At 34.3% G+C, this 26,808-nt stretch overlaps 1 protein-coding gene and 1 pseudogene across 1 annotated transcript in view; one reads left to right on the top strand and one right to left on the bottom strand.

Moving 5' to 3' along the window:
• GRIK2 (glutamate ionotropic receptor kainate type subunit 2) overlaps positions 1-26,808 on the bottom strand; it is a 775,369-nt gene that overhangs the window by 501,250 nt on the left and 247,311 nt on the right. The gene's annotated exons all lie outside the window — the stretch shown is intronic.
• Positions 5,920-10,824, top strand: LOC102474572 (vacuolar protein sorting-associated protein 29 pseudogene; annotated as a pseudogene).

Genomic DNA, 26,808 nt, shown 5'->3' on the forward strand with positions numbered 1-26,808 from the left:
GGAATTTCTGGAGATCCACGTACAGCATAGTGACTATATTTAATAACAATGTATTATAAAATAGTTGAAAATTACTAAGAGTAGATTTTAAATTATGTTACCGCAAAAAAATTGTACATAAAGTGAGGGATATTTCATTAGATTTAAACATTCTAAAATGTATACATACATTGTTGAGTCAGAAAATTCATGATGTATTTTTCTGTGATTTTCTATGCAAAAAATGTGTCATGACTTTTCTGATAAACCAATAAAACATCATGTTGTATATCATAAATATATACAATTTTTATTTTTTAGTGTAAATTAAATTAAAATTAAATAAACATTTAACAAATTAAATCTAACAATATAGTAGGACAATTATTTAATTATTTATAGTAGGACAATTTCAAAACATGCTTGAATTTATTCCAGAAATTCAAGGGTTTAACATACAAAAATAAATTTATGTAATTAACAACATTAACAGAAGATGAACAAAAACAGTTATTTTAATAGCTATAAAATCTAACTTCTATTCATGATTAAAAATTCTCAGCAGCTTAGATATAGATGGGAAATTTGGGACCAGGATAAGGCATAGTGGTTACATCATTGAACTCCCACATGACTGACCATGGTTTGAGTCCTGTACCCAGTGTCTGCTCCTGTCTCTCCAGTGAGTGCAAAACACATGTGCCCTATAGCAAAAAATTTCTCTCTCTTAAAAAAAAAAAAAAAAGGAATGGCTGAGCCTGCCCCATAACCTGGTAGTCAAGGAAGACATATCCCACATTGCTGAGTGCAGTTTAAATCCCAACTGTAGTGAGGTGTGTGTGAGTGTGTGCATGCTCAACATCCTGACAAGATCTCTCTCTGGAGAGTAACATGTCTGCTGGCAATTAAAAAATAATGTTGAATGACCATTTTTTTCCACCTGTTGATAAACCTGCAAAAAAATAATTGTTCAGATGACTTTGAACAGAGCTTTTTCTTTATCTATAGTGTGAAAAATAATATATATTTTGTGCTGTACATCTCTCTTATAAAATGTTTGTTTCTAAAATTATTATTTTTATTTTGAAGTGTCAGAATTGTATTTAGCATTTTATAAGCATGAAGCCCATAAGAGAGAATTGCTACCCTACAGAGTTCACAAATCATGTTCATAGATAAAATTCATTTCAGAGAAATAAAGAACATACAAAAAAATTATAATCTTAATGCATATTTTAGCAATCTATCTCTAGACTTGCATCAAGATTCATCCAGTTTCACATTTTCTAGAATCTAGAGACTACTCTGTAATTAGTATACTTGTACTCTACACAATTCAAGTAAAATATATTGCTTTCTTGTCCTTACTCCAGCATTTTCGATTCAAAAAATCATCTAAGAATCATTCACTCAGCTATAGTTTTGCTATATTTGTTTTAATTCAGGGAGGGCCATGAAAAATCACATAACCTATATATAAAACAATAAACTTCCTGCAGTTCATTTTCTTTTTTTTTTTTTTTGGAGAGATTTTCACTATAGGGCGCGTGCGCTCGCCACACAGAGAGAGACATTAGAAACAGAAAATGAGAAATCACCCTCCAGGGGGGATGGTCACGCCGCAATCCCTTCTCCCGGCGTAAGTTTTAAGCCACTGGGTCCAGGACGCAAACCACGGTCGACTACGTGGGAGTCCAGCGACATAGCCATGACGCTAACTGCTGGTTCCCACTGCAGTTCATTTTCCAAGTTTAACTTGAAAGTTAACAGGTGAAACTTTATTATAGGCTTTTTAAAGGGACATGGAGAGACGCTCAGGAAAAAAACTTTCTTTTTCATAAGCATAGGTGCTCCACCTTGTTTGGCAGATACTCCTTATAAACGGGAAGGAATCCTTAGTTTATATAGAACACCCAATACTGAACTTTTCTTATTACAGTTTCTGTCTCAAAAGAACATCATTTCTCAAGACTTGAAATAGAAACTTTATTAGTCAATTGCTGAAACCTAACCAATGTTTTTCTATTTTAGATCAATGTTAACTACTACTGAGGACTGTATGACTAATAAACCTATGATAAATGTGCCAACCAATGTCACATCTAACCTCTGAGACTGTTTTAATTCTACCTTAAAGTGGGTACAATTAGTGTTTTTACAGACTTTTAATTTCATAATGGAATTGATGCTCTGAGTGATACATCACCTGCTATTCTCTCAGAGGATATACTTGTTTTCTCAATCAACTGCAATACTAGCCTTGTTCTCTATCTAAACAAATGTAAAAGGCATCCTCCTCATTTCAATTTTGTACAAATTATTATACAAAATATGAAATCACCAAGCTTCTATAATTTTGATCTATCATAATGCCAAAGGCCATTTTTAAAATACCCTGGATTTTGAATGACATTAAGAAATTTTTTTTTTTTAATCCTCAGGCAAAACAATGACATAGCAGTTATGTAAGAAAATAACCTTGTTTTGGGCTGGCAGGTGACATGGTGATTAAAAGATCTAGACTCTCACATGGCCAACCACAGTTCAAGTCCTGGACCTGATGCCAACTTTCTCACTTTCTCTCTCTTTCTGTCTAATCAAACTAGAAAATATTAATAAATAAATTTAAATCAAATAATTCTTAAAAAAAGAAAAAATAACCTTCTTTTTAGGCGATTATTTTGAAGTGTTTAAGTGTGAAGTGTCATAAGAACAAAAATGGAAAAGTGTTAACAATGAATCAAGGTGGTGAGCATATGAGTGTTTATTATACTATTATTTTTCTGTATATTTAAAGAATTTCATAATAAAACTTGGGGGCAGGGAAAATAAAACTCTCATACATAGTTTGTTATTGCTATATATTTTTAACAGATCCCTCAAAAAGATACTGAAAACATTTATATGTACTAGGTATTAAAATGAATTATTACTCTATGTAAATGTAAAGGATAGAGAATTCTGAGAATCACACAATCAAAAATATCTGGCTCACCCCATCCTCCAGGCACTCGGATTGCTTCACTGTGTATTTTGACCTCAGGATGGGAAAACTCACTGCCATCTGAAACAGTCCTTATATTTCTGGGTAGCCCTAGCACGAAGTTCTCCCAAATATTAATGTGTTTTCATGAAGTTTCTAATAGTTTGTTCTAAATGGGTAGATTTAAGACCAACTTTCACATAATCATCCTGCAGAATTTGAAAAAAATGCAATCCAGATTACAACTTTCAAATATTTTGACTGTTTATCACATGGCTGTTCTGATCCTTTCTTTTTTCATTTTTCTAGGTGGTGTTATTTTTTCCTCTCAACACACTCCAGTATACCCAAAGCTCATTATTATACTGCAAGTAGGTCTAAGCAAAGCAAGTGATGATATGACTGCCACATCTATAACTTAATATACATAAAATTAAGAGGTTTGCTTTTTTGATTTTTTAAGATTATAATATTGCATTGCTGATTCAAAATGGTAAACTTAAGATGAATTCTTTTACACCTGTCCTAATTAATACCATATATTTACACTTGGTCTAATTTTCTACTTAAGGCGATTCTTAATTAAATTCTATCATTTACTGTTAATATTAATTTGTTCAACATCTAAGGTACCAAGACAAGTTGCTAATACTACAAAGATACACAAAATATGTTCCTTCTCCCTCTGCCTTTATAATATATTCAGATTTTTATCTGTAAGTCAGTGATAAAAATGATAAACAACAGAGAATTAAAAGGCTGGTCCTGTAGCACAGTTACCTAGACTCCACTATTTTCTATGATAGCAACAGAACAGAATAGAACAGTGAGCTTTGGGGACAGTCACTTTCTCTGAGAAAACCTCCACCAGATGAATTATTTTAGTTCTATCTGCCTACAGTTATAGATCTCTCTCAGACATTAAGGTGTATACTCCTGCAATCTGTAGCCTAAGGAAGTTAAATCGGTATGAAACATGTTTAAACCTCAGCTTGAAGAATGAAAGTGTTTAACAGTTCACATTTATTGAAAACATGCATCAGAAATTGTGATAAGTAATTTACAAACATTAATAGAAAGCCATCAAGAAATTTATTTATTTTATTTATAAACACAGTAATGTATACAAAATTTATATTATACATTTTATTTTATATTTTCTGCCTTCAATATATTTCTCATTGTTATAGTATTTTATGCTTTAAGTGTGTAATATTTAAACTGTAATATTTAAATTGTTCAAAGAAATGAGTCCCATAATTTATTTCTAGCTAACAAATCATGGGTCTTCATCATTCATATAGAAAAATCACTGTAAATCTATTCACATGCTTGACTAGGTTCAGATACACTGTCTTTCACACCATAATAATGCATCCCCACTGGATGCTTTGCAATCCCATGAGGAAATTTAGTTCTTACACCAAATAACCTGCTTTGCAGGACCTATTCTATTTTGCTCTACCAAGACCTTCTAACAGGTTCCACATCTCCAGTTACGCAGGTCAGTAACGTAGCCATTAAATGATGAATACTGGATTAGGAACAGAAGAACTCGATCCAGGCCCATCCTTTAATCACTTCTTCCTGCTAGATAATGTTGCCACTCTTTTTCTTCAACTTCTGGTTGTTTTCTAAACAGTTTTTTTCTTCCTGAATAGTAAATACCTTCTCTTCCCTAAAGCAAATTTTTATATTCACATGAAGTATGACTATAACACACAGAAACTGATTTTATATGAAGTTGGTGGATGTTATTGTAGTTTTGTAAGTGTATACAGATAGAAAAACACATACTCAAAGCTCCAAATGACTTCAACACCATGGAAAAATAAATAAGCAAGTCACATCTCCCAAAAAGGTGATTGTGTGGAATGTGTATGGTGCAACGTATGACTTTCTTAAGGGAGCTGGGACCAGCCTCTACTTCACACTGAGAGATGCCTTCACACTTCTTACCTGCTTTTGATTTCCTTGAACCATGAAGCAACAGATATTTCTAATTTAATGAAAGCACAACCTCCAGTAGTTTAAACCATGTTCCTAGTTATAATAACATTCTTTCTTATGATATTACTAAGTTAAGTCTATTGAAGCCTACAAATGTAAACCTTTATCAATATTTCAGGTGAAATGTAAACTATGCAAACTTGTGACCAATGAAAATATTTTCTTTGGAACATTCTGAAATTTTAGCCATTCTAACACTTTGCAATTCTTCTGTAAGAGACAGCAAAGCTACCATTGTGTTCAATCTCCTACATCTCTCATGTTCAGTTGATTCAAACTAGTAGTACTGGGCATTTAGATAAATGAAGCAGCTGTTACAGTCTTAGAATAAAGAATCTGAGTAGGAAGGCAGTATGTGAACTAACATCCAGATGCAAGAAATAGTGTAATAATTCTGTTGGACAATCATTGGTTGCCCTCTGGCATATAAATATGCTTCCCTATTTTAAAACTAAATAAGCTTTTAACTTTATAAGTCTCCTACTGTTTTCAATATATTTTTCTGTACTGGTGAAAAATAGATGTTGATTTTTCTTTCTATAAAGGTACCCTTAAAATCCTAAGCAGAACAAACCTCAGAGTCACACATTCAAATAATATTAACTTTAAAGTAGATTCACTACACACTGAGAAGAAAATTGGGAAATGGCTACTTAAATCTTAGTAATTTAAGACCTGGAAGGAATGCATACTGACTGGGTAAGCCTATGCTTAAATAGTACCGAGATATAAATAGAATTGATCAAACTGAGATAACAGGGAAGGCAGTCACATGAATAATCATCATATAAACAGTATAAATAACATCAACTATTTGGAGGCCAAAAGCACACACTTTAATTACACTGATTAAAAAAAATAGGCTAACTAAATAAAAAGAAGAGGCTAAAACTGATTGGATGAGCAAGTTCTTTCACTATCTATATCTCCACTTTCTCTTCTGCAAAATGAAGGGATCGGGTAAAATGATCCTGAAGATCAGAGATTTTGAAGATTTCATGATTCCAAGATAGCATAGGAACTGTAGAGTAAATTGAAGAGAAATCTTAATTCTGTAGGAATTTAAGAAAATCTGGTTAAGCGACAATTTTTTGTAAATCTGGTACACTCTAATTTTCATTTACAAAATATATTTTGATTTGAGAAACTGCATCAAAATATTACTTAATTGAATCAACAAAAATATATACAAATATGTTTAGAGTTTCAAAAGAGCATTTAGACATCACTAGGCTGAATTAGAGGTATTAAAATAAATGCTCTTGAATTTTAATCCAAAAGTAGTAATAAAAAATATGGCTAGCACTTTACAAAAAATAAAAAAATTAATTTAATACTAATAGTGTAATTCATAATGTAGCCAAGTGTGTAATTTTATAGTACAATGCTAAATAATTTATATTATTTATATAAACTATAACTTTGACATATATATTTCATTTTCACTAAATTTTTGTTGAAGTTTCTTAAAATGTTGCATTTTTGCTATCAGTTGGAATATCAACTATTACATATGAGTTGCACATTTTTGTATATTTATGATTTTGTTTTGTTTAAAATGAGAAAACAAAAAAGAATAAATCAACTTCTACCACTTTGGCAAATTTTCTTAAAATCCTTAAAATTTTCTCCTTTTAAAAAGCTACAGTATTTATGAGACCTAAAGTATTTTGAGATTGCTAAATATGTTAGCACTGATGTTACCATTAACAATACTTCATCACACCTTTATGAAGCCCACCTCCCCATACACTCTCTAGATAGGTAGCAAGCCTCTCTATCCCATTATCTTTTTTAAAAAATTTACATTTAATTGTCATAAATCTTTTTTATTGTTTTGTTTTTGTTTTTGCTATAGGGTACGTACACTCATCAGAGAGAGACAGAGAGGGAAAGTGAGATATCACTCCCCAGGGAAAATGGTCACTCTACAATCTCTTCTCTATTCTGCTCTTGGAATTTTGGACAAGTACATATGTGAGCACGGTGTGATTTTCAAGTTGCTGGGTTCAGGACTCAAACCATGGAGTCTGCTAAGTGGGATCTGGTCTCCTTGTTCTCCATGCCATGTGCTGGCCCTAATTGTCATACATCTTTATGGCATATAATGTGGTTTTTCAATGCATGAGTGATAATCAAATCAGGGATAGTACTATGTTTCTTTAACAAAGAACTTTACATACTGTGGTCTGTTAAATGTTTTGCTGAACCTCTCTCACCCACCCTAGACAATGCACACTCATTTTAAGGAATCAAGTGTCCAACAATTGATGACAGGATTAAAAAAAGTGGCTCATATACACAATGGAATATTATGAATTATCCTTTTCAATCTTTGTTTCTCCTATTTCTAACAGAATTAAGGGATATAACCTGCTATTACTATATATGACTTCTCTAAAATTTCTTTGAAGACATGAGATGCAACTTATCTTGACATAATGGACTTAACTGGTGAAACATAATTGATGCCTTGCATATAAATGTGTGTTTAATAAATGTTTAAAGAACCAGTAATGTGTAGAGAGAATATGAGAGTGCTGCAATTAACACAAAATAAACTGAGGAAAATTTAAAGGGATAGTTTTGTATCAATATAGTATGAAAGAGATATTTTAGAAATTGACCAAATGTCCATTATATATTTCCTTTTTGGTAAGCAACTAAGAATCCTGTGGATCAGATTATTTCCCTTCCAGAAATGCAAAAAGTAAACCAGAAAGTGGCTTAAGTGGCTTAAGCCACTTATTGTCTTATGCTCATTATAAAGTACAAGGTGTTGTAAGTTATTTTTATAATTAGGGTATTTTGTGGAATAGAGGACTACATATCTAAGAATAATTGAAATTTATAAAAAATTCTTATTCTTCAAAATTAGTTTAAGCATCCGATGAGCTAATTTTTGTTGTCATTCATTTAGAAACAGAAAGAAACCAAACCAGATGTGGGAAGAAAATACTGCAGAAAATACTGTCAAAGAAATTGCAAATAAAATATTAAAGCTTAATAACTTCCTTTTCAAAACTTCTAAGTCAAAAGCACTGCTACTTATTTCACTTAATATATGTTCTCCAGGTTTATGCATATTGAAAAAAATGGATTTAATTCTTCTTATGACTAAACTATATTCTCTTTTACTACATTTTTTTATCCATTCACCAAAGGTAGATTCCATATTTTCAGTATTATGAATAGTTCTAGGAAAAACATGGGAGTACAGATATATCTTTAACATAGTGATTTAATTTCTTTTGGATACATACCTAATAAAGGAATTATTAAATCATATAATAGTTCTAGTTTTAATTTTTTGAGGAACTTATACTATTTTTCATAATGGCTGTACTAATTTACATTCCTACTAACAGTTTACAAAAGTTCCAATTTCTTCACAACCTTGACATCATTTGTTACTTTTTTAAATTTTAAGTAATAGCCAGGATGACATGGATATCTCATTGTGAATTTGATTTGCATATCTCTGATAATTAGTGATACTGGTATTCTTTCATATATATGTTAGCCATTTATATGTTTTCTTTTGAAAAATATTCTTTGGCCCATTTTAAAATTGAATTATTATTTTAATTTGAGAGATTGTTGCTATAAGGCACATGCATTCAATGGAGAGACAGAGAGAGAGAGAAAAACAGAAATCAAAAAATCATCCCTTAGGGGAGATGGTCACGTCATAAACCCATCTCCTCCATCCTCCTCTCTGGAGTTTCCAGTTGCTGGGTCTAGGACTTGAACTGTGGTTGGCCACATGGGAGTCCAGCATCTTAACCACTACAATATCTGCCGGCCCCTACAATTAATTATTTTCTTGAGTTTTTTGTATATATTTATACAAATATAATTTTAAATTTCTACATATATTATTTGTATATTCTGGGTATGTATTAAGTGAATTAAGTGAAACAAGTCAGGGACTATAAGATAAATACTAAATGTTCTCATTAATATGTGAGGCTAAATAAGTTGATCTCATAAAAATAGATAGTATTATAGTGTCACTAAGAAGCTGAAAGGGTAGGGTGGGGTGATATGAAAAGATTGGTTAATGGAAAAAAATTATAGTTAAATAGAAGGAATAAGTTCTAGTGTTATAGCACAGTAGGATGACTGTAGTCAAAACAATTTATTGTATACTCCAAAATAACTAGAGGAGAGGATTTTGAATGTTCCACACACAAAAGAATGACAAATATTTGAAGTGATGGAGATGCTAATTACCCTGATTTGATCATTACACAATGTATACATATACCAATACAGCACATTGTACCTCATAAATAAGTGTAATTATTATATAGCAATTAAAAATAAAATAAAACTTTGAGAAAGGCATTGTGGAAATATTAAGTGCCGATAATGTAGAAGCCAGTAGAGATCTAATATAGAAATAACGTACATATATGTAAGTATGCATATAAAACTGATGAATGCCCAGGACTCACACAAAAGTAAGATCCAAAGAAAATTTAAACTAGATAGTTAATCCAGAGACAAAGTAGGAGAAAAAAATTAGAATGATCTGACACCATCAAAGAGAGCTATAGGTTACTGATCAAAATATTCATATTAACTTTGTGTATATACAACTTAACTAAATGTCATATGGTCTAATGAAATGACCCAGCTATAGACTATGGGTCTTGATGTTCAGGATGGAGAATGAGTTAACACACATACACACAAACACACACACACAAACACATACACACTTATACACTCATCTGATAAATTTTAATTTAAGAGTGATATTACTCCTTAACATCCCTGAGAAGTGAATTGTGGCTCTACAATTCAGAAAAGCACTTTTAGAAACTATTTGAAAATTAATTAATGAGAATTGTAAGACTGTAGCAATTCTAGTCTACGGTGCTTTGTGCATTTGTTCATGTTGAAATCAAAGCTCTTAGCTAAATGTCTGTCACACAGTAGGTGCTCAAAATGATTTATATTGACCTATAGAATCAAGGCATAATCTTTGAGCAAGTAATTCTATGGGGTACATTTCTAGTAGCAAGAAAAACAAATTACATGAATATAGAAAAGTTAGACAAATTATACTAAAATTACAAATGTTCAAAGATGTTTTTAACAAATCTTTTTTAATATTAAAATAAACTAGAAACAATGGAAATGTACATGAAGACTGTTTTTATATAGCATTACAAACCACCAACGAATAAGGTGCAATCATTAAAAAGCCTGGGTAGATGCACAATTAGTGAATATATGAAAATGTTCAAGATACATTTTTTAGGAAACAGAAGCAATGGAGGGTGGTAGCAGTTGTGCTGACTAAGCAGAGCCAGGTGCTAGGCTGGTGCTGATATTAGGAGATCTGCACATCCTGCACCAGTGAAACAGTTTGCTGGCTAAATTTTAAAACTCCTGGCACCAGGAAAGATTCTGCACATTCTCTGCACAGGAAACCTTTGCATCAAAGAGTAACAGCTATCTCAAGACTCTAGCTGGTGATGTTTGTATTGTCAGAAAAGACTTTGATGAGGATCTGAATTATCCAGAACAGAAAGTTATAGCTGTTGGATAGTTCGAAATTGGTTTCATCTATGGACATCAAGTTATTCCATAGGGAGATATGGCCAGGTTAGCCCTGCTGCAGAGGCATTTTGATGTGAACATTCTTATCTCTGGACACACACATACATTTGAAGCATTTGAACAAGAAAATAAATTCTACATTAACCCAGGTTCTGCCACTGGGGTATATAATGCCCTGGAAACAAATATAATTCCATCGTTTGTGTTCATAGATATCCGGGCTTGTACAGTAGTCGGTAATTGGAGGTGACATGAAAGTAAAACAAATTGAATATTAAAAAAGTATTAAAGCCGGGTAGGTCTTGATGATTTTTTCTATTTTTTTCATTTCTCTGTTCAAATCAAGTAATTAGACATTTGAGAACACAAAACTGTACCAAATTCTATAATATTTTGCAATAAAATATAATAGCATCTTTTCTGCTAATATATAATTGCTCAAAACTTCTTATAAACTGTAAGAATATGTTCAGTTTACAGTACATGGTTCCTATGAAAAAGCTCCACCATACAGTAATTGGTCATGTATTAATATAAATTTAACCTTGTAAACATCTTCAGAGTTTATGTGGGGAACTTTATTACCAAAGTAGTGCATGAGGAGGCAGAATCTATACTTTCTTCTCTTCTGCAGTAATAAATGTTTACTTTTCATTTCTATATAAAAAATAATATTAAGAAGAATAAAAATTCCAGAAGCAGTAATGTTTACTTGTTAAGAATAAGGACTCTGGGACCAGCAGGCCACATGGTGGTTAAAACACTGGATTCCACATGACCAGTTACACAGTTTGAATTCCAGACATAGCAGCCTGAAAAACATGCCAGGCACATGCACACGTGTGTCCAAAATCCCAAGAGGAGAATGAAGGGGAAGGGGTTGAGGTTTTGAGGTTCGGCTATCCTCCCTAGAGGGTGAGTCCTCATTTTCCCTCTTTGTTTCTCTCTGGTGAATGCATGTGACCTACGGCAAAAACAAACAAACAAACCTAAAAATAAACAAACACAAACAAAAACATGGCTCTTGAATTGATGTGCTTGAGTTCGCAACCCAGCTCAGCCTTTTGGTAGAGTGGCCTTAGGCAAATCATTTACTTTTTTTTGAGAGATTTTTTGCTCTAGGGTGTACGTGTTCGCAAGAGAGACAGAAAGCAAGAAATCATCCCCCAGGAAGGATAGTCATGCCACAATTCCTTCTCCATTCCCCTCTCAGGATTTTGAGCATACACGCACATGCTCCTGGCTTGAGTTTCAAGACTCTGGGTCTGGGAGTTAATCATGGTTGGCCCTGTGGGAGTCCAGTGATGTAACCATTCTGCCATCTGCTGGTTCCTCATTTACTCTTTAAAATATTTTATTTTCCCATTGTAAAAAATGTTGTTATCAGTATTGCCAAATACCAATTTCATAGGGTTTATGTAAAGACTGGTTGAGAGAATAAGTCAAAATTCTTAGAAAAATATTGCTTCCTCATTAAAACTTGGTTATTCCATTTTGGTACATCAATACATTTGCCTATAAATAAATAAATATGAAATACTATACATACGTAGAAATACGTCTCAAAAGGACTGTCCCTATTGCCTAGTAGTTAAGGGAGCTGGATCCCATATGGCTGATCACAAAAAGAATCCTGGCCCTGGCAGCTTGAGAAACACTCCAGGCACATATGCATGCCAAAGGACCTACCAGTCAGGAGAGGCAGAGAAGAGACTGAGGTGTGATTGCACCCCATTGGCAGTGCTTTCTCTTCTTTTTCTTTGTCACTCTCTAGTGAGGACATGCACCCTCCAGCAATAAAAAACAAAAGCTCTCAATGGATATATTTCTATATAATCTGGCTTATCACTAAATAACAGAATTACAGATAAATACTATTTTCTTGATTTCCAAAAATAAAATAAATTTTTTACATATGTAGGTACTTCATAGACATAACAATATTTGATGATAGAGTTTGTTGGGTCAGAATATTATACAACTAGATTCTAGGTTTGGCTAGAACCCAATAAAGTGAAGGTACATTTTCAATCACAGAAAAATATCTAAATGTAATTTTAGTAAATTTGGTCTAATGTTGTGGAAATAAATCATTTTACCTTTACAAAACAAGGACCTTGATGGGGCTAGAAAGTGGCCTGGTGGTTAAGGCGCTGGACTGCCACACAGCTGACGATGGTTTGAATTCCCAACATGGTGGCTTACTTTCTTACCTTCTCTCTCTCTTTCTGTCTCTCTCCAGTAAATATATTTTTTAAATGATAATTATGCTAAATAAAACTAAATAAATAATTCTTTAAAACAAACATACAAACAAAAGAAAAGGACCTTGAATGTTGGACTGAAAATGATCTGGCGTAGAGATACGATTTGGATAAGCCTCAGATGTGTTAGGCAATTCACAATCAAATTGTTTAAAATAGAAACCAACTGTTAGTTTAATGACAAAAAATAAATTAAAAGGTACTTAAAAATCAATGCAGAACAAGTACAACAAAAGTAATTTGAATACAATATTTTAAAATGTCTTCTGTGTGCAGTCAAGCTAATATTGAAAAAGATAACATAATTCTCCTGATAGGCTATCTTGAGGCAGTTAAGACAATTTGCAAGAATGGGCAGATATTCCTGTACAAAGTAATCTCATTTCCTGTCTCTGAGTCTACAGTCTTTGACTAATCATTCATTTTGAGAAAATAATAAGGAGTTATCAATTTTTATCCCATAGCTCTTTGCTTCTTAACCTAAAATTTAGTGAAGGTTTACAAACGTGATGCTGATTACACACGGAAGATCCATGGCTAAGATGCGTTGGTAGTATGAGGCTATTCTGGCATTATATTTTATTTTAAACTTGCACGTTCTGTAGTCTTTAGAATGCTTAAACAGCTACACAAATTGCTATATAGGTTAACTTAATTGATTCCAAGAAAGACAAATAACTCCCTAGCTATGTAGCACCCATATGAGAGCAATAAAAAACAAGCTCTCTTTCTACCTCTGGTAAGTTAAAGAATGACAGGTTTCAGCAACATTTTCAAACATTTGCATTTGCATAAAGCCACAGATCAGAAGAGTGACTTTTAGTGCTTTACAATTCAAAAATCAACTCTCATTCACTGTTTCGTTTATCATAACAGATGTTCTGATCATCATTCCCAGGTCACCGTGTATAGTGTACATGTTTATATAATTACAAGAGAAAAGAGGTTAAAACGTTGTGCCTCATCCAATACTGTCAAAATGAACCAATACAACATTTCACACAGGGGAATGGTGAGAGAGTAAATGCAAGTGCTATAAATATACATAAGCCACAACTGAAACTATTTCCCAGCCCAACCTTCAAAAATGGATTCCTCCCAATAGACAAATAAGAACCAACATATATCCTTATCTGCCTAGTGTGACCTAGTTGAAGGCAGCCTAGAGGCAGAAATGGAATTTCTGCTACATTTGTAAGATGCCATGAATATGTATTTAGATTTTTGTCAAAGGACAACAAATATCCCATATTGCTAATTTGAGTAAAAGCACCATTAGTTTTTCTTCTCACATACCTGTTTGCAACACAGAAAATGTGGCACAAAGTACACTAGAGAAAAGCGGAGAGAAAGTTATTTATGGAAAGTCACAGAATGAAGATACTAACAGCATGGTACAAATATAAACAAAGCTATTTTTCCTTTAAAGCAGGAAAAGGCTTGGTCCTTTAAGTACGTTGCCTGCATCTAAATCTGCCTGATTTTTCTGGTACCTATTGTTTAAACTATATATATTTAAGTGCTGGTACAACTACATGGTCCTTAAGCATATGGTCAATATATTATTCTTATATGAATTTACAGGAAATATTAAAATATATCAAAGTTATGACTATTGCCAAACAGGAGGTGGTTCAAAGGTTGGGATTTTAGTCCTGGCTCTGCTATTCACTAACCAACATTTAAGCAAATTAACGAAGTGTTCTGGGCCTTAGTTTATCTACCTGTAATCTAAGGATCTTGAGGACTCAAGTGACGAAAAATAACATCCTGTTCCTTTTCATCTTCCTAACTCCAGCATCCAGCACAGTGCTTAGCCCATAAAAAATACTCAATGAAGGGAACCAGCAGTTAGCGTAATGGCTTTGTCGCTGGACTCCCATGTAGTCGATTGCGGTTCACGTCCTGGACCCGGTGGCTTAGAACTCATGCCGGGCGCATGTGCGTGCATGCCCAAGATCCTGAGAGGAGAATGGAGGAGAGGAGATTGCGGCATGACCATCCCCACTGGGGGGTGATTTCTCGCTTTCTGTCTCTATGTCTCTCTCTGTCTGTCTGGCGAGCGCACGCGCCCTATAGCGAAAACCTCTCAAAAAAAAAATACTCAATGAATATTCATAGAAACAAATGAGTGAATTATTTAATCTTTCAATGAATAAGAGCACTCAAAAGAAACTGTCAGTCTAAACTATGGTATGTAATTAATTTTAATGACAAGCAAAATCTTAAAAGTTGAATCTTATTTCTGTATTTCTTATTTCTTTGTATTTTTTGAAATGGGTAGTAATATTTAGAAAGTAATTTTACAGCACAACCACCTAAATCTCCTGTCAGTCCAGTCTGAATCATGTACCTGTCTGGAGAACGCAGTTAATATGATGCTTTAGCTGAGTCATCCACTCAGAGCACAGTAACACAGGCAAAGTTAGAGACCTCATTCATGATCAAATTTCTACCAGTGGTGACTTAATTAACCACTGACCTTGTACTGAACAGCAGAAATCATAGTTATAGATTTCTGTCAGTCCAAATGCCTTTCCCGTTAATGCCATAACCGGTAGAAAATTATTGTCTTATCCAAGAATAGGAAATTAATTTTACTTTCTAGAAACAGGTTACTTATTTGAAAGAATCCAATCATTATTTTTCTACCCTATGAAATTATTATGCTAATAATTATTCTCTAAAAGTCATTCTCTATGGCTTTTGTTCAAGCTTAGAAGAAAAAAAAAATAACACTGATTTGTCCTATACCAAAGTATTCTCCTGGTACTTACATGACACCTGAATATCTTCATAAAAAAGTTAAAAGTGCAGTTGAGAGATTCCAAAAAAAATAAATCACATCTAGCTTCTAGTAATTTTGCACATAATGATTTAAGATTTTTTTTTTAAAGTTCGGTATCTTTCCTAGTATGGATAGGTATTAGAGGGAAAATGAAAGCAAGAAGGGAGAGTGGAAAGAGGCAAAACAAAGGAATACAGGAATAACTATGACTTTAAAGAAGTAGGTAACTAAATGTGTCCATAAAGATGCAGAAATTCACCACAGTGTGAGGAAAGTATGAATAGTGTTCCATTTTCAAGAAGAGAAATCAGGAGGTCAGTCACAGAAATTAAGTTTAAGATCATGCTGCAGGAAGACAATATAGCAAGGACTCAGATTCAGGCCTTTTAGTATAAGCATCAAATGTTTCTGTTCTATTTCAACCACATCATAGGCATTTTTTTTGAAAGTAGTAAAAATAGCAATTGAATAAAAAAGTGAAAAGAAGGGTGACAATTTTTCTCCCAGTATAGTTATCAGCTAAAAAAAAAAAAAAAAAGAAGAAAGAAAGAAAGGTAGAAATCAATAGCATTGTTCCATACAGTAATTACATAAGATTTCAAAAATCATTAGTAGTTGTGAACCCCTTCCGTATCACTATCTTGTTGTTCCTACTTCTCGATATTTCTAAGGTTTAAGGTTCAAATCACCCACTGACTTGGGAACTTAGTGCACTTAATTTTACCTAAAAAGGGAAGCAATTCAATAACATTTTAAAATGTTCTATATTATTGTAAAGAAACTAAGATATAGGGGACCAGCAAGTGGCGTGGCAGTTAAGGCATTGGACACTCCCACGTGGCTGACCACAGTTCGAGTCCTGGACCTGGTGGCTTGCTTTCTCAATTTCCCTCTCTCTCTCTCTCTCATCTCCCTCTGGTCAAATTAAAACAAATGAAATGAAGATACATATATTGCTTAGCAAACTCCAGGAAAAGATATTCATCATCAAATAGATCATCACATATTTAAATAAGTTTTTTACTTTAAATTATCATTAAGTGGATAATTAATCAATCTTTTTGTTTACTAACACTCCTCAAATAAGTTTTCATCCATGGCCCTGAAACCTCACTTTGCCCATTGATTAAAATGAATGATAAAAAATTTGGAAAATGTCTGTTTTTTTATAAAGGCAATATTTACTTCTACTAAATTCCAACAGCATTAAAAGGTGTGAAACTGAATACTTAATTACATTGTTTCTTTGTTTCATATTTGTCATGGTTTTACATACATTAAACTAAGAAGCTCTCAAGAAATTTCATGGATCAAAAAAGGCAAGATGTCTAAATTTTTTGTAATGAACTTATTGTTAGCTATTAATATCAACTATTAGACATATCCATGTAAACACACCTGTTGTCATATTTCAAATGCATATGATATTACATTTTTATTTTAAAATAGTTTACTTTTATGAACAGAAGGCTTTAAGCAGTCCTCAAATGATATTAACCTTTTAATGAGAAGCAAGGACCTCAATCTGCTTTTTTAATTTTCTTGGAATAATTTGTAACTAACCTTTTCTGCTCCTAACAAAGATAAATCCTTGAGGATTTTAATTTTAACACATTACCACAATGCTACTATGTATCACTAGAACACTTATAGACAAACACTTTTTTTTACTTAATGTATTATACAAGTAATTATTATATTTTATACAGTATTTACATTTTATATAACAATCTCTCATAATTAAAATTTATTCCTAGTACAAGCTATAAATTTAAAACTTAGAAAAATGCATGCACACAATTCTTTTTTTTTCTATTCTTAGCAATTATAATAATAATTATGAACAAGATTGTTGGTCAAATGTGTGAAAATCCTGGTTGTTAAAGCCCCAGCTCATAGCCTCTGCTTTAATGAAGTATGTCATATAATGCATAGTTCTCTAATATCATTTAACCTATACATTGTGCTTCTGACCCTTTCATCACTCAAACAGAAAATACAAAGAATAGAATTCATTATAAATTCATGGGGCTTCTAAAACATGAAGAGATACTGGTTATAATTCATTCATGAGTTATTTTCAGTTTATGAAGGAAAGTCTTTCCAAAAGATAGTAAAAGCAAAAGCACATTAAAATTATAAAATTATATTCAGACTTTGCTGACCATGGTATTTAAGTTCCTTCACAAATAGTCTTAATTTTAATTCCATCCCTGAAATTAAACAACTATTCTTTCTCACTGTATGAACTCAAGAATCTCAATTAAACATACTGATAGTCAAAACTGTGGTCATGCTTGTCTCCTCTCCTGCAATGATCTGCGAGAGTCTGTCTTATCTATCATTTCTTTCTAACCTCTTCCGTTAGACCTCTAATAAAATGGTCATATCTTTCTAAAGTAGCTGCAATTACATCACTGAAGTCAATTACAATTGAGCCACCTAAGTCAACACCCAACAAAGAGCTCTTATCTCTATCTTCTTCCTACAGACCTCTAACAAAATGGTCATCTCATTTCTAAAGTAGCTGCATTTAAATCACCTACCCACTTTGGCTTGATGTAGACACAATGGAAATTGTGAAATTTTACCATTTTCAGTTAGTGTATGTGTTGACTATTTGCTAAGTCTAATTCACACTCAGTATTTTCCATTATATGATAAAGAATTAAAGGGACCAACAGTTAACGTAATGGCTATGTCGCTGGACTCCCATGTAGTCGACCGCGGTTTGCATCCCGGATCCAGTGGCTTAACCTCACACCGGGCATGTGTGCGTGCATGCCCAAGATCCCAAGAGGAGAATGGAGGACAAGGGATTGCGGTGTGGCCATACCCCCACGGAGTGATTTCTCGCTTTCTGTCTCTCTGTCTCTCTCTGTGTTTCTGGCAAGCACACACACCCTATAGCAAAAACCTCTTCAAAAAAAAAGAATTTAAGATAAGGAATTGTGCCATTACTTTGAAGTTAATGTATTAAAATAATAATTTGGACATTTACTAGGCAAACAAAGGCAAGAAATTGGTTGGGCATTTATGTAGGAGACTACTATAAGAAATTAAAAGATATAAGAAACACAGAGATTGCAATCTTATCCTGAAAGGCAATTTACATTGATTAGAGCCATGACCAATATAATGTAAATAACTCAACAATTCAAACACAGTAAGAAACCATATTCTACTGAACACTTAACCTGGGGAGAAGTGTGAAAGCAGACTTTTTTCTTTATATATGGATTCCAGTTAAATATTATTGGCTTTCTATTTAATTATAAGGTTTATGCATCCTAACAAGGAAGAGTACAGGTATACTAATACCCAGAGTCACTTGCCTCTAATCCTGGCATTGGTATATAAGACTTTCTGGGGAACCAGCAGTTAGCGTAATGGCTATGTCGCTGGACTCCCACGTAGTCGACCGCGGTTCGCGTCCCAGACCCGGTGACTTAAAACTCACGCCGGGCGCGTATGCGTGCGTGCCCAGGATCCCGAGAGGAGAATGGAGGAGAAGGGATTGCGGTGTGACCATCCCCCCTGGGGGGTGATTTCTCGCTTTCTGTCTCTATGTCTCTCTCTGTCCTATGTCGCTGGACTCCCATGTAGTCGACCGCGGTTTGCATCCCGGATCCAGTGGCTTAACCTCACACCGGGCATGTGTGCGTGCATGCCCAAGATCCCAAGAGGAGAATGGAGGACAAGGGATTGCGGTGTGGCCATACCCCCACGGAGTGATTTCTCGCTTTCTGTCTCTCTGTCTCTCTCTGTGTTTCTGGCAAGCACACACACCCTATAGCAAAAACCTCTTCAAAAAAAAAGAATTTAAGATAAGGAATTGTGCCATTACTTTGAAGTTAATGTATTAAAATAATAATTTGGACATTTACTAGGCAAACAAAGGCAAGAAATTGGTTGGGCATTTATGTAGGAGACTACTATAAGAAATTAAAAGATATAAGAAACACAGAGATTGCAATCTTATCCTGAAAGGCAATTTACATTGATTAGAGCCATGACCAATATAATGTAAATAACTCAACAATTCAAACACAGTAAGAAACCATATTCTACTGAACACTTAACCTGGGGAGAAGTGTGAAAGCAGACTTTTTTCTTTATATATGGATTCCAGTTAAATATTATTGGCTTTCTATTTAATTATAAGGTTTATGCATCCTAACAAGGAAGAGTACAGGTATACTAATACCCAGAGTCACTTGCCTCTAATCCTGGCATTGGTATATAAGACTTTCTGGGGAACCAGCAGTTAGCGTAATGGCTATGTCGCTGGACTCCCACGTAGTCGACCGCGGTTCGCGTCCCGGACCCGGTGACTTAAAACTCACGCCGGGCGCGTATGCGTGCGTGCCCAGGATCCCGAGAGGAGAATGGAGGAGAAGGGATTGCGGTGTGACCATCCCCCCTGGGGGGTGATTTCTCGCTTTCTGTCTCTATGTCTCTCTCTGTCTGTCTGGCGAGCGCACGCGCCCTATAGTGAAAAAACCTCTCCAAAAAAAAAAAAAAAAAAAAGACTTTCTGTAAGTCAAGTAACCACGGGCTCAAAGTCTTCATTTTTTGGGAGCATATTGAATAAGGAAGAGAAAACCAATTGACAAAAATAAAGATATAATGGCCTCTGTCTTTTATAGAACTATCACTTTGTTCTATAGTAAGAAATAAATAATTTTACTTTAATTGTTGACTACTGTACTCTTTGTGGTGGACATATTTGACTCTGTTTAGTGAAAGGCATTATTTATAGTATACTTTCATTTTTTGCTTTTCCTTTTTATTTTTTATGGAAGAAATCCTGTATAACCTTGTATTATAATGCTATAATAATAATAATAAATAGCATTTAATGAGAAATTTCTTCCATTCATACCTTTTTATTTTAGAGAGAGATTTTTGCAATAGGGTGTGTGCACTTGCCAGAGAGAGAGAGAGACAGAGAGACAGAAAGCAAGAAATCACCCCCTAGGGGGAGATAGCCACACCACAATTTTTTCTTCTCTATTGCCCTTTCACAATTTTGGGTATGCTGGCACGTGCACCGGCTGTGAGTTTTAAGCCGCCGGGTTCAGGACTCCATCCATGGTCGACTATGTGGGAGTCCAGCCACGTAACCATTACACCATCTGCTGACTCTGATACTTTTTTTAATTGCCACAAAGTATGTGTGTTCACCAGAGACAGGAAGACAAAGAGACAGAGGAAGAGAGAAAGGGAGGAAGGATCCCTAGTAAGGTGTGGTCCACACTACAATTCTTTCTCCTCCATGTCTCCCTGGTTTTGGAATATTGGGCATGCATGTACATGTGCCTACTCCATTTTTCAAACTTCTAAGGCCCAAGATTTGAATGTGGTCAGTCACGTGAAATCCAGCTCTCTGGATCATTAGACGATGAGTCCAGCCCATCATGCTATATATTCTAAGTGTTTTACATTAATTACATTTTTACATTCTTGCAAACAAACTAACTAAACATGGCATTGGGGCACAGAATGTAAATTTCCTAAAATCACAGAGGTAATCAAAAGTTGTCTAGCACTAAAAACGAGGTTTAAGTCCAGAACTCACATACTTAACACTGAACTATGTTGTCCCTAAAATAAGTTGAGACAAAGCAATGAAAAACTGTTAAACTTAAGAAGCAATAAAGAGAGCTGGAAAAAAGGATAAGTAAACTAAAATGATAGTAAAAAGAGTATATTAGAGCAATTAGGAATTTCAACAATAAGCCAGGTTGATATTATAGAAGCAAAAGAGAATATAAGTAATAAATAAGGGGAAGAAAGAAAAAATAAAAAGGTTTACTACTAAAATCAAACCATGAAGAAACAGAAAATTAGTACAGACCATAATAAGTAAGGAGATTGAATGTGTAATAAAAAGTTTCCTGGTCTAGCTCCATGGTCTAGTGGTTAAGGCAGCCAGATTCCAGAAGGCCAACCATGTAGTTTGAGTCCTAGTCCTGGCAGCTTGAGAAACATACCAGGCACAAGTGTGTGGTTGCCCAAAATCCTGAAAGGAGGGCAAAAATGGAAGTGTGGAAGTGTGACCACTTCCCATGGGGAGTGCTTTATCCTTTCTCTCTCTCTCTCTCTCTTTCTCTCTCTCTCTCTCTCTTTCTCTTGTGAGTGGATATGCTCTATAGCAAAATAATAATAATAATAATAATAATAATAATAATAATTCAGGACCAGCCATGGTGGCACCTACTGGACACTGCTGTTTAGCAGGCTAAGGCCATATGGGAGGCTTGGTTTTCATTCTCAGAAAAGCAAGGTGCAATGGGATTCATGTGTAGCCTCAGTTACTCAGGAGTTTGAGGCAGGAAGAACTCAACACAGTAAGATCCTTTCTAAAATATCACATAAACATATACACACATTTACACATAGACACACATGCACAGACACAATCTCCCAACAAAGAAAAGACCAGGATTGGGTGGCTTCAGTACTAAATTCTATAATACTAACAAATCAAATCCAACAGCACATTAAAAAGATTACCTACCAAAAAGATTAACTGAGATTTATCCCAGGAATACAAGGATAATACTCAAATTAATAAGAATAAGTATTTTGCACTATGTCAATAGAATAAAGAACAGAAACCATATGATCATCTCAATAGATGCAGACAAACATAAACTATAAAGGGATTTTTTAAATCTTCTAGGAAAATTAGGTTGAAGTACAAATTAATGCAAAATCAATTTTAAAACATATAGTTTTTTCACAGTACACATCTATTATTTTTTAGATTTTTGCTATTAGGTGTATGCACTCTCCAAAGAGACAGAGAGAAACAGAGAGACCAAAAGCAAAAAATCACTCCATAGGGGTGATAGCCATACCATAATTCCTTCTCCTCCATTCTCCTCTTGGAATTTTGGACATACATGCAAACACACACAACATGAGTTTCAAACTGTTAGGTCCAGGGCTCAAAACACGTTCAGCCGCATGGGAGTCTAGTGAAATAACCATTATGTCATCTGTTGGTCCCTTTAAGAAACTTTTTGAAGATCCCTTGTACAACATCCTTGTAAGATAAAAATGTTTAACAAAGTAGGCATAGAAAGCATGTACCTCTCAAACTGCAAGGTCTGAGATTGAAATACTCTGGGTGCATGTGTGTGCATGCCCAAAATCCTGAGAGGAAAATGGGGGGAAAGGGATTGTGGCATAGCTATCCACCAGATTTTTCACTTTTCTTCTCTATGTCTCTGTCTCTTTCTGTCTGTCTTTGGCAAGTATATGCACACTATAGCAAACTTGAGAGAAAGGGAATCAAGAAAAATAAAGAAACAAAACATTTAAGGGACATAAAAATTGAAAATTATCTGGTGATTCTAGTGTTCTAGATGTAATCTTTAGATGGACTAGTGTGCAGTGTTCCTCGCTGGGAAAATTCATTTTACAAGCTGTAATGTTATACAGTGATCGAATGTATAAAACAAGTTAAAAAATAAAATTAAAAGAAGAAAAAGACATGTACCTAAACATAATAAAGGCCATATATATGCTAAACTATATGGAAGGAACACTTAAAGACATTGGTCAAAGCAAAACAAAAATTAGATAACACCTCTAAAGTACAGGCAATTAACAGCAAAAAAATAGACATATTTCAATTATATCAAACTAAAATACTAAGGTAACAAACAACAGAATGAAGAGAAAACCTGCAGAATGGGAGAAAATATTTACAAACTATACATCCCCCAAGAGATAATAACAAGAATATTCCAAATAAAGAAATGAACAAAAAACAGGAATTTATCAACAGAATCCCAAATAATTCAGTTAAAAAGAGGGCATATAATCTGGACCATCATTTCTCAAAAGAAGACATACAAATGACCATAAAGTACATTTTAAAATGCTCTACATCACTAATTATCAATAGAATTCAGGTCAAAACCACAATGATATATCATCTCACCCCAATTGAAGTGACTATTATGCCAAGAAAGGATAACCAGAGGTGATGAGGATTTGGTGAAAGAGAAACTCTTTTACACTGTTGGTAGGAAGTGAATTAATAACAGTCATTTTAGAAAATGGTATGGAGGTTCATCAAGAAACTAAAAAATAACTAGGTTCACTGGCATACTCCTCTAGTCTCCACTATTCAGGAAGCTGAGGCAGCAGGATTGTGACTTAACCAGACCTTATCTTTAACAGACAGAAACTAAAAATAGAACACTATTAAACATATATTTAAAAGAAAGGATTCCAAGATATAGAATCAACATAAATATTTATCAACAGAGAATAGATTTTAAAAATGTAATACACACATGTACACTCTGATATTATTTGGACGTTAAGAGCATTATCGGTGATACCCTTTCATTTGAGGTAACTTGGATGGGCATGGGAGGAAATTACATTAAGTGAAAAAATCCAGGCAAAGAAAGAAAAAAATCAAATGTTCTCTTTCATATGTAGAAACTAACAAATTGAGCTCATAGAAGTAGGGAGTAAAATAGCAATTACTAGAGATTGGGGAGAGTCACAGAGGTATTAGGGTTAATAGATACAAAATTACAGTTAGGTAAGAGGAATAAGTTCTAGTGTTCTAAAGTACAGAAGGGTGACAATAGTTAACAATACATTATTATAGATTACAAATTTGCTAAAAAAGCAGATTTTAAATGTTCCCTATATAGAGTAATAATAAAAATGTGAAGTGATGGATATACTAAGTACCATGATTGGATCATTACACATTGTAATGATAAATCACAGGGTATCCTAGCAATATATACAATTACGTGGGATTAAAAATTTAAAAGTAGAGGGACCAGCAGTTAGCGTAATGGCTATGTCGCTGGACTCCCATGTAGTCAACCGCAGTTTGTGTCCAGGACCCGGTGGCTTAAAACTCACGCAGGGTACGTGTGCATGCGTGCCCAAGATCCCGAGGGGAGCACGGAGGAGAAGGGATTGCAGTGTAGCCATCCCCCCTGGGGGGTGATTTCTCGCTTTCTGTCTCTCTCTGTCTCTCTCTGTCTGTCTGGTGAGCGCATGCGCCCTATAGCAAAAACCTCTCAAAAAAACAAAACAAAACAAAAATTTAAAAGTAGCTGGCACAGTGATTAAGGCAGCTGGATCCCACATGGGTGACTAGACAGTTCAAGCCCTGGACCCAACTACTTGATAAATATGCTGGGCACATTTGCATGCATGCCCAAAATCCCAGAAGAGAATGGAAGAGAAGAGATTGTGGCATAGGCATCCCTCTTCAGGGCTCCTTTCTCACTCCCCCTGCCCCCAATCCCTCTCCAACAAGCCATATACCCTATATATAGCATTTTTTTAATTAAATAAGTTTGAATATTAAATTCAATTTAAAAGTTACTAGATGTGTCCAACCCATACAATCATGCAGTAAATTCTGTCATAACACATGTCTTTGTGTGGATGCTTTAAGATAATTAAGGTACAGGGATTTTGTTTCATTTTGGGGATAATTCAACAACAGCTGGAAGACCTGACTGAGTTGGGAAAATTCAGAAAAAGCAAATACAGTGAGAGGTTCCTGGATAAAACACCATCTCCACCTCCATTAAAGAGTTCTCAAAGATATTGGAAAATTCATCTATGTTGTCACAAATGACAGAATTTCCTTCTTTTATATGGCTGATAAGTATCCTACGGTGTTTATTCAGCACAATTTATGTTTCCATTTATCGATGATGGACATTTAGGTTAATACCATTTCTTTGATATTGTGAACAGTGTTGCAATAAACGGGGGAGTGCAGATATCACTCCAACGTACTAATTTCATTTTCTTTGGATATATATCCAGTAGTGAAATTGCCGAATCATAGGGTAGTTCTATTTTTAATTTTTGGAAGAGACTTCATACTGTTCTCTGTAATGGCTGTATGATTTTACATTCCCACCAAAAGAGACAAAGTGTTCTCTTTTCTCTATATTCTTACCAACATTTGTTATCTTTTGTTTTTATGGTAGTCTACTGAAACAAAGTGACATCTCATTATGCTTTTTATTTGTATTTCCCCGATGACTAGTAAAGTTGAGCAATTTTCCATCCTTTTGGCCATTTGTATGTATTCTTTAAGAAATGTGGCCCCAATGACACTGGTTAAAATTCTTTTTTATTGTGAAATAGAATGAATGGCGATGGCAGCAGAATGGGGCATACATGGAATCATGCAAAACCAAACTCTGAAAGCTGCCAAGTTAACTCTTAAAACTGAGGATACTTTGGATTGGCTACACAGCACAGTGGTTAAGGGCTGTGTATTGAAAGAGAGATCGCACATGAGCAACTCTGGTTCCAATCCCTGTCCTGGTGGCTTAAAAAACATGCAAGGCATGTTTGCGTGCAAGTCCAAAATACTGACAAGAGAGAGAAATGGAGGAACTAGGATGGCAGTGTGATCACATCCCATTGGGAAGGGGTGATTTCTCTCTCTCTCCCTCTCACATAAGCATATGCATTCTCTTATAAATAAAAATAAAATTGAGGATGTTCAAAAAGTATTCATTCAACAAATTAGCATTCAGGATTTACTTTGTACCAGAGAATAGAGAGCACTGAACAAAACAGACAAAAATTGCTATGGTCATGAGGTTTACATTTCATTGGGCTTACATGCTGATTCAGTATTAACTACAAAAATGATCTTAAATTATGAAGATCCAAACCTAGTCATTTTTATACATACTAAAATCAACACAAGTTTCAGATAGGGATTTGTTAAAATTTAAATAAAGACATTTTTAAAAAGAATAATCTATTTTGTCTATTCTACTTCAAGGATTACTTGCATTTTTATTAGAGTAATATCTCCCTGAGATCTAGAAGAGTCTAAATTATTTTTCCCACTTTCTCATGCAATGAAAATATTGCCTCTATTTAAGGGGCTCTTTGATCTCTTTATGGGAAGGTGGCAGAAGTTGAAATAGAAACTACTAATAATCTCTCATCTCAATAAAGACTACCATCAAGCCCACCTTCACAAAATACCACATTCTAAATCCATTCCTTTCTCCTAAACAAACTACTTTTGCTTTTCATTTTGACTTTATCTCTTGACCCTCCTCCTCAATTCTTCCTGTCACCAATTGAAATAGAGAGGATAATATTAATCACAGAGTGTGGTTGTGAGCACAGGAGATAACATAAATTAGATGCCCTAGTAATGCTAAACTTTAGGG

The sequence above is a fragment of the Tupaia chinensis genome, unplaced genomic scaffold (genome assembly GCF_000334495.1).
Source record: "Tupaia chinensis unplaced genomic scaffold, TupChi_1.0 Scaffold000022_1, whole genome shotgun sequence".
NCBI classification, from domain to species: domain Eukaryota; kingdom Metazoa; phylum Chordata; class Mammalia; order Scandentia; family Tupaiidae; genus Tupaia; species Tupaia belangeri.